The sequence below is a fragment of the Aphis gossypii genome, chromosome 2 (genome assembly GCF_020184175.1).
Source record: "Aphis gossypii isolate Hap1 chromosome 2, ASM2018417v2, whole genome shotgun sequence".
NCBI classification, from domain to species: Eukaryota; Metazoa; Arthropoda; class Insecta; order Hemiptera; family Aphididae; genus Aphis; species Aphis gossypii.
Window position 1 is genome coordinate 19362397 of NC_065531.1, and position 9612 is coordinate 19372008.

A 9612-nucleotide genomic window follows, 5' to 3' on the forward strand; every position below is an offset into this window, starting at 1 on the left:
GTTGTTATTTTATATCACCTAACCGTCTTTACCTAAATGGTTATTCTCTAGATTTTTGAATACACTTTCCTGAAAGGCTGAAAATAATGTATAATTTAATATTAAATTGTATTTATTTAAAAAATAGGTAAGTAGGTAATTGCTCTACTGTACAATAGGTATTGAGTGTAACTCATCCTTGAAGAGTAAGTCACTGTAATGTATCAGTGTATTGAATTTGAATTTCCTAATAAATCATTAAACGTGTGAACTATTTTGAGCAAAGACTGTCAGCCTATATTTTGTGATGCATTTATATTGCTATGTTATTAACATAAATTATTTTATTATTAGTTATACGGTAAGTAAAATAAATTGTTGCAAAAACATTAAATTTAAAAATATTATTGTACCTTTGGCTTTATAATATAATGTATAAAATATAATAATATACATTATAAGTTACAAGTGTGAATATTATTTTTAAATTACAACAAATTAACTATAATTGTTATTTTTAGTTTAAATAATTATCTTAAATTTTTAACATTTAAAGTTTAAGCAATTGTAGTATATGAATAATATATAATACCTATACTATATAATAGTATATGAAAAAAAACATAGTATTGTATAAGATTTTTCAGTTACAGTATGAACTATGATTGAGGAACCTTGTGTAAATTGTTCAATCTTTACCTATAAAAATTGAATAATTTATAAATAAAAATTGTATCTATATGACTATATCTTTGATATTTTTGAATAGGTAGTTATAATTTTAGATAAGTGATGAATGTATTGGTTTTACAATGATGTGTATTGTTTTTAACACAAAACCAGATTCCAAAAAAATCGATTTTTTTTATATTGTAGTAACTCAAAAACTAATCATTGTAAATACTTGAAATTTCAACTAAATGTTTATATAAGTATTTTTTATAGACAGTTAAATTTTAAAAATATTTTGTCTTTTTTTTGAGTTATTTATAGACTAACTATAATTTTTGATGATTTTAAGTATTTTTTGAAATGTCGATTAAAAAAAAATTCAAAATTTCTTATAAGTCGTTCTCATTGTAGTTAAAAAAAATAATTATAAATTGTCAGTCACAATTTATTTTATAAGCGTGTTTTAAGTTCAAATTTTTAGGAAAACTATCAATATTGCGAACATTTTCAAATAATTTTTTTGTTGAAAATTCATACAATTTTTTGTATTTATATCTAAGGTTCAAAAATTTAAAATTTAATACAAGCTTTTCCAATAGTTTGGCTTACTATATAATTATAAAAGAAGTTTAACGTTTGTCAATTAAAAATGATTTAGGTATCTTTAGTTAAAATTTTTACAAAATCCAAAATTGATCGTAAAATAACGATTTAGTACCTATACAAATAATTTTAGATTTTTATTATAGTTAAAAATTATTAGTCGTAGAAACTTGAAACATACCAGTTGACATCAGTTAACAGCTGGCGTCTGACAAAACAATCACCTTTTTCACCACCCACTGAAAAATATATTCTAGGTTGACAAATCATCTCCATTCAAAATCGGTTTTCGTATACAATGATACCTAGCATTTGATTCAAATTTAACACTCCTATAATATGGCCTCCTATACCTAATTGTTACCTAACCTGTATGACTTCGATTATTTATTATTATTTTTTAAATTACCTATATTTTCAAGCCTCAATAATAGGACCACTGTCTTGCGTATTACATTTTTAATTGCTTCAACTAAATTATACGATTTTATATATTTCATATTACTTATGAAAAATGTTGTATTACATTTTCAAGTATTTTGATTTATCAATTTTTTTTTTTTATTCATAATAATTAAAAGAAAACCTCGATAATTTTTCCTGTTAATAAATAGCTCAAAAAATTTTTGAAACAACTTTATCATTTATTAAAAATGCTATTATAAAATTTATTGAAAATTAAATATCTACGATTTGTTTTTGAATTAACTATATCAGAAAAAATATTGATTTTGTTTAATTCTAATCCGCAATTATTCGTTTTTTTTTGTTTTTTCCATATTAGTTTGAGAACCTACGTGGATATTTTTTCTTTTGACTACCTACCCAAAGTACCTACTAACAAGATTCAATTTTCTACGTTTCACTCAAAACCCCCCTCAAAATTGAAAATCGAAGCATTTTTACTGCTGATTTATAATGTGACAGCAGACAAACTGTGACGTGGATGTCAGTTTCAGACGGAAGGTCCCTATCGCATTTAGGTAAATAAGATTTTAAGTATAGTTAATAGTAAACAGTATATTTTTTACACTAAAATATGAGACAAATGCCATATATACGTATATCCAAATATTTATATTACTTTTATATCTATATACCATATCCTATGGACTAGCATGGCAGCATCGTCCGCCATCATACACTACTTTTTTAAATAAGGTAGGTATTGCATCCACAATACTTATCTATACCCTGTCCAGCGAGAGAACGCGCCGCTTCTGAACATGTGCGCTGGATAAAATATATAGGTAGTTATAGTAGTTAGTTATCAGCATCATGGGACGTAAAAATTAATTAGGATCTCTTATATTATATACATTATTTTTATCACTTCTATTTTATGAGTTACGCTTACGACTATAGTGGAAAATAATTAATTTTATTGTAATTATAGGTACCTATTTTACCAATTATTTTTAAATTGCTTTACCTAGTTGAAATTTTTATTATAAATTGTAAATCGAAACATACGATGTGTGGCTATAAAATAACCGCAGTAATGTCAAAAAGTATTTTATTCATCTCAAATTACAATTGAAACATTATTTTTCTCCTTAGCGATTTCTACACCACTCCATATTCGAATATTCCATTGTGTAAAGTAGTGCAGGAAGTCCTCTTGTGCCAATTTGTTGAGAATCTCTGTCACTTTTATTTTTATCGCTTCCACACTCTCAAATCTTGTCCCTTTGAGCTCTGATTTGATCTTGGGAAATAAAAAAATATCATAGGGTGCCACGCCGGGTGAGTAGGTACGGTGGATGTTCTAACACGGTGATGCGTACCTTAGGTTACCGTAACCTAACCTGCTCGGGTGTGAGGAATTTTGGCACTATTTTTAAGCAAACTTTATCCATGTTGAATGATTTATGCAAAAATCTGACGAACACTTTCTTTGTCAATTACTATATTATTTCAGAAACAGCTAAAATATTCAGACGACGATCTTCACTGATCAAATCACCGATTAGTTCGATGTTTTCGTCTGTTTTGACGTGGAAGGTTGTCCAGAGTGTAGATTGTCTTCAGTTGTTTCAAGTCCCTCACCTTTTAAATCATTCAAAAACGTGTGTACGCGATATACATTCATTCCCGTATACTTCCTTAAGATAGGTAGTATAAGTAAGTGTCTGTAGCAGTTTACCAAGCATTATAAGAAACTTGACGTTAACATTTTAAATATTGTTATTTAAGTATTTATTAATGCGCGACGTTGCATATTTACAACAATCTGAAAATCTTGGTTTTTCAAAAAAATATAATAATTAGAATTGTTTAGGTATTTTTTCTGTTATCTTATATCTACGTCTAAAAACGTATATAATATAATTTTTTTTTCAATTCAAAAAATCGCGCATTGAAGGGTTAACGTGTTGCTCTATTTAAAATTTTAAATACCACTTGACATTTTTCCAATGCGTCACTTTTAAACAGACTAAATGCGGCCATTTGTTATAGTAAAACTAAGCGCCGCACAAACGCAATAATCGAGCTACAGCCTACAGGTATGTAGAAAATATGATTTGACAAAATCATGTTCAAATTTGTCGCAGCACGTTCGCTTTTTACTAGTACAAGCACTAATCCGATTATTTAATATACCTCGTATATTTTCTAAAGAATAAAGATTAAGGAAATTATCTTGTCAAGTTGTTGGATACCTAAGACCCGTGGGCCGTGGTCAATAAGAAATTATGACTACGAGAACTTCAAAACTTTTGTTTACTGTACATCTTTCAATTCTCATAATTCGTTTTTATTTAAATGATTTATATTAAAACATATAGGTAGATATTATCTATGTATAACTTCTTAAACATTTTTTTATAATTATACTCTTATAGGAAGTAATTAAATATTTTCACTAAAAATAAAAATATAGTTTGTAACTATTGTAATTTTGGCGTTAAAAAATCACGGGTAGAAAAAAATGTATTCATTTATTTATTTTATTTTATTTGTATGGTTCTATTTCTATTCATGACATTATTCGGAAGACATTTTTCGTGGCCGCGGTAGTAGCCTTTCAGTGATATAATTTGAAATAATTTAATAGTGTTGGTAATTAAGTTCAACATTAAATATATTATGCCTATAGCTTACCTATGCAATTATGCTTTATAATGTAATTTGTGAAACATCAAATATTTTAGTTGTATTAAACTAGTTATATATTGTAATAAAAAAACAGTAAAAAGTTTATGCTTGGTAAGAATTATCGATCAATGGTTGAAAATATGACCCCGTCTAACAATACAAACATTTTTTTTTGTTAAAACATATTTTATACATTCTGATTTTGGTTAGGAATCACTATTGTTATCGGTTTTACTGAATAATATACAGCATTCTTAATGAACAATAAATGAGTTTTGATTCAAGTAAGTATTGATATCTCATCTATAGAGTTAACGTCATATACATGAAACGTCAGCTATCAATGTCCAATACTAATTGGCTAGCTATAAATTATAATGCATAATAATAAATTAAATATTGATATAGGAGGTACCTACCTATTAAAATAAATAAATACAACTGTAAATTAATAATGATCTTATACTGATAAAACAAACTACAAAGTGCCGCCTGAAATGTAGGTACGATGTATAATATATGATACAGCAAAAATGAGGATATTGTTTAAAGTTTAGATCTTATTATCGTCTTACGTAAAATGTATTGGAAGTTCGATGCTGGCGGCAAATATACAGATTAACCGTTAACGTTCAATTTATCAACGTTAATTTATACGCCAATATATATAATATACATAATAGATAATACTATATAATAAGTATGTATTAAGTTTAACCAATCAAAATGAACACTATAACTAACTATTGTGGCTGTTAACCAAATAACTTTATCTTCCGTACAAATTATAATGAAACTTGTAAAGACATTCAACTAAATCCAAATAACGATTATCTGTCTATATTATACGAAATCACTAAAGGTAAACTATATTTTTCTAATTGATTATTATTGCGTAATATTCATTGTATATTTAGGTAGATATTCAACTATTGATGTGGTATCTAAGTATTACAATATTATGTCACAGTGTATATAGTTTTACGATTTAATAATAAAAACACTCATACTCGAATCGTAAAATATTTGAAATAGATCAATGAAAACCATGTTATAACTAATACCTACTAAATTGCGACTTAACCATTGACATATATTTAAATAATAGTATGTGTAGTATAATAAATTATATAAGTGACTTATGCATGTACCTAATGAATTTCTACGTTTTAATCAGAATATGGTTTTTGTTTTCTGATGTAAAAATATTTTTTTAATAAAAGGTAATTGATTGGTATAGAAATACAATATTATGATATAAGTAGTCATATATTATACTTAGTGAGTACTGAGTAGTGTATATAATATAATATGCTCCACTTCTTTAGAATAATAGTTAATACATTGTAGGTATTCAATATTCAATTTATATTTTATGATATTTGACTGCAATAAATGTTGAATGGTAAATTTGAAATAATTATTATAATATATGCACTAGTTATTCCATATTTTTAAATTATAAACTTTAAAAATTTATTTATAATGTCAATTTTAAAGAGTACTTATCTAAAATCTCTTCTTTATGCACTATACAATATTATTATCTTCTATTACGAATATAAATGGATGGCCCTATAATATATATATACCTACTTTAACGAGTCACACGTGTTATTATCATAAGTAAATTAATTAAATAAGAAAAAATTTAACGGTATCATTAATTTTAACTAAAAAACTCAGAAGATATGTCTGTATTTAAACGAACCGTTGAAAAAAAAAAAAAGAACCAAATTAATAAAATGTAGGTATTATATTTTATGTATAACTTATAAAAAAGAGTTAATTGAAGATGAAAGTCAGTTAATAATAGAATGCCAAGAACATCAAAACATACATTTTTATAGAATAACAAATGATTCACATCGTCAATAAAAGTTGGATTTAAATTATAGTACATTAGTACTTACCTATAATTATATTTTTATCAAAATTTGTAAGCTTAAAATGTATTAATAAGAACATTATGCGCATAAGTTTTTTATATTAAGGTATTTTGTGATATAAGATATCTGCGTATTTAATACCTAGTAAATCATTGTGTTATTGAACACTTATATTTGTAGGTTCGTGTACCTATTCGTATTATAAAAATACATGCGTTTATTATTGATCTGGTCTTTAAGATAATTATTTTACAACATTTAATTATAGTAGGTACACTAGGTACAGCTAAAATTAATTTAATTAATTCTCAATAATCTTCTCCAAATATTTTTGTTTGCTACTGCATAAACAAATGTATACCAATATAAATGTTATTTATATCCAATTTTTTTTTTAATTTAATGTTTTGTAGGAATGAAAAAAATTGACACTTGTCTAGTTGTCTATTAGGTTTAAGTCGAAAGATAATTATAAGCCATCATTTTTTTCGTTTAGTTTAAAACTGTAAGTCTTATTGTAGCTTTCATTTAACAAAGTCTCATGGGAAACAAAAAAAAAGTATTATAGAGGAATTCTTTAAACAGAATTAACGCATTATTAACAATGAAAGTCGTGGTTTTCAAAAATAATTCGTTAAATAGAACATTTCGTTAAATGGAAGTTTGTTATAATAATATGAATGTTTCACTGTATATAATAATATATTATATATATTGTTTAATGGCTACACTTTTATATAAACTGTATAGGTACATAGGTACGAGTGGTACGATCAGAATCAATCATTTATCCGATTGTTGGAGGGCTTATAACAATTTACACAATTTGGGTTGATAAACTATGCATATCATTTTGTACTTTTGTAGACGGGATTCCTGTTCATATAATAATTTAAAACAAATTTGAGATCGGTCAAATAGAGTCATTAAGGACTGATTACAATTTCGTCAATTCTTATTTGGTCGAATTTAATTTATATAGAGAATTTGTTCTAACAACCAGCACTCAATTAATAGCTTAAGTCAATATTATTTTCAACAAAAATTTAGAATTTTGGTTTATATAATTTTTATTATTACTATGAAAATTATATATAGGTTCAATATAGGTACATACTATATTATATTATAATTAGGTAGGTAGTTATGTATTTTATTATTATTAGAATAATTTAAAATATAATATATTTTATATATATTATATTCTAGGCTGACAAATCATTTTCGTTCAGAATCGTTTTTCGTATACAATGATACCTATCATTGGATTCAAATTTAACACTTCTATAAATAATAGTGATCCACACTGCATCCAATGTACAGCAGAGCGGTACCCTCTTGACCACCCTTTTTTATATTGATGACAAAAATTAAATCGTTCAACGTTTAAACCAATTTATGACATTTTTTCCCCGAAAATTTAAACTGAGTAACATTGACTAACAAATATTAATATGTAAGAAAAATTAAGTAAAAAATATAAGTGATTAAAAAAAATTTATAAGCACAAAATTGTGTAAATATATTGGGAAACTTTATAAGTTTGTTATGATAGTATAATACACACAAACTATCATGATGAATGTGTTATGGGTAAGTTTTGTTTAATATGGACTAGCTATGTTATTTGTGTGTATAATGTAGTTTATAGTTTATACCCATTAAACTTACTAATTATTACTTTCGACAAGTATATAACCGTGCAAATAATGCGTAGAACTGGCGCTTATCCATTAGGACTATAGGCGTTATAAGGATCGAGTTGTTTAAGGATATAGAAAACGGTTGTTTTAAGTGTTTAATTCAATTAATTTAAATATTTTTAAATTCTACCATTTTTAATTGTCTATAAAAAGCTAAAAATTAACAGTATAATATAAAAACCTAAGATAAAATATATAGAGCTGTCCTTTATCATTTGTTGTAAATAAATTATTTTTAGTCGATGCAATGCACGAAATGTAAAACTAATATTTTACGTTCATATTTTATGAGTATCACAATGTCATACTATGACATCCTTTTAAACCAATTACATAATCAAAATAAAAAAAAATGCGATCGATTATAGTCCGTGTACCTTAGAATATTATCGATTGCGGTTGTGTTGTTAACTTCTACAGTTCCAATAGTTCGACTTATATATGTCATTTTTTTTTTTATATTAAAGATTGTTGGAAAGACATCACTCCCATATTCCATGTATTTTTATACATACTTGTAAAGTTCATAGCTATTTATGTACAGAAAAATTAATTTATATATACAAATAAATATGATCATCTGCAGATTATACAAAAAAAAAAAAAATGTAACTTAAAAACTTTTCTGAAGTTATTTGAAGGAATTAAGTGTTCCATAACTTTTTAATGGTCTACTTAATTTTTAATGAACTTTATAAAAATATCGGAGTACCTATATATTTTTGCCAGTTTTCTTATTTTTTCAGGGCTTTGAATCAAATGAGATAAATAAAATACAATCAATAATGATGTAACATTCATATCGTAACTTTATAAATTATAAAACCAAAATTAATTATCAGATGCATTAGTCACTATTTAATTAATTTTTTTTTATACTGGTACAATCCCAATTTTCGGTTGAAAATTTGAGATAGTTATATTTTCAGAAGTTTGATTAATAATATTCAACATATTTTTTCTTGCTTAATAGATGCGCAGATTTTGAATGATATTGTTTCCTAATATATTATATTCATGCATATAAATATAATATACAGGCTGGGTTACAAAATTTTGATGATTTTAAATAGGCTTAAATATTAAATTTCCGTGATACAGTTCTGAATATTATATGCAACTTGTGACATGAAGTGCAAACACTTTTGGTTTATTGTTAAATAATTTTTGATGAAACTTTTAAGCTTATAAACTTATAATATAACTACAAGAAGACAATATCAAAAATAAAACAAATGGTCTAATGGCTAAGTTAAAACTAGTTAATAAACTTAGTTTTAACTAACTTTATCAATACATATAGCTTCAACTCTTCAAACTTTAAGCCGTAGACGAAATGAATACTATATATGTATTTAAATATGAAATTTCGATCGAAGACCAATTCATATTTTGATAAGAATATCTTGTTATAACAATAATAAGTTGTAATATTGTACACAAAGTACAATAAAACTTTTTAAATTAGAATACGATCAAAGTTTATATATTTCAACTATCTATCAGGTATCAGCTGCAGTATACCTAATTATAATTTTTAACTCTCTATTCAGTTTATTCAAAGAAGATTTTTTTTAAAAACATTCTTAGTGATAAATGATGTTGTACAAAAAAACAAAAATAATTTTTCATACAACTTCAAATTTTAATACCGTTAAGGTGATTCA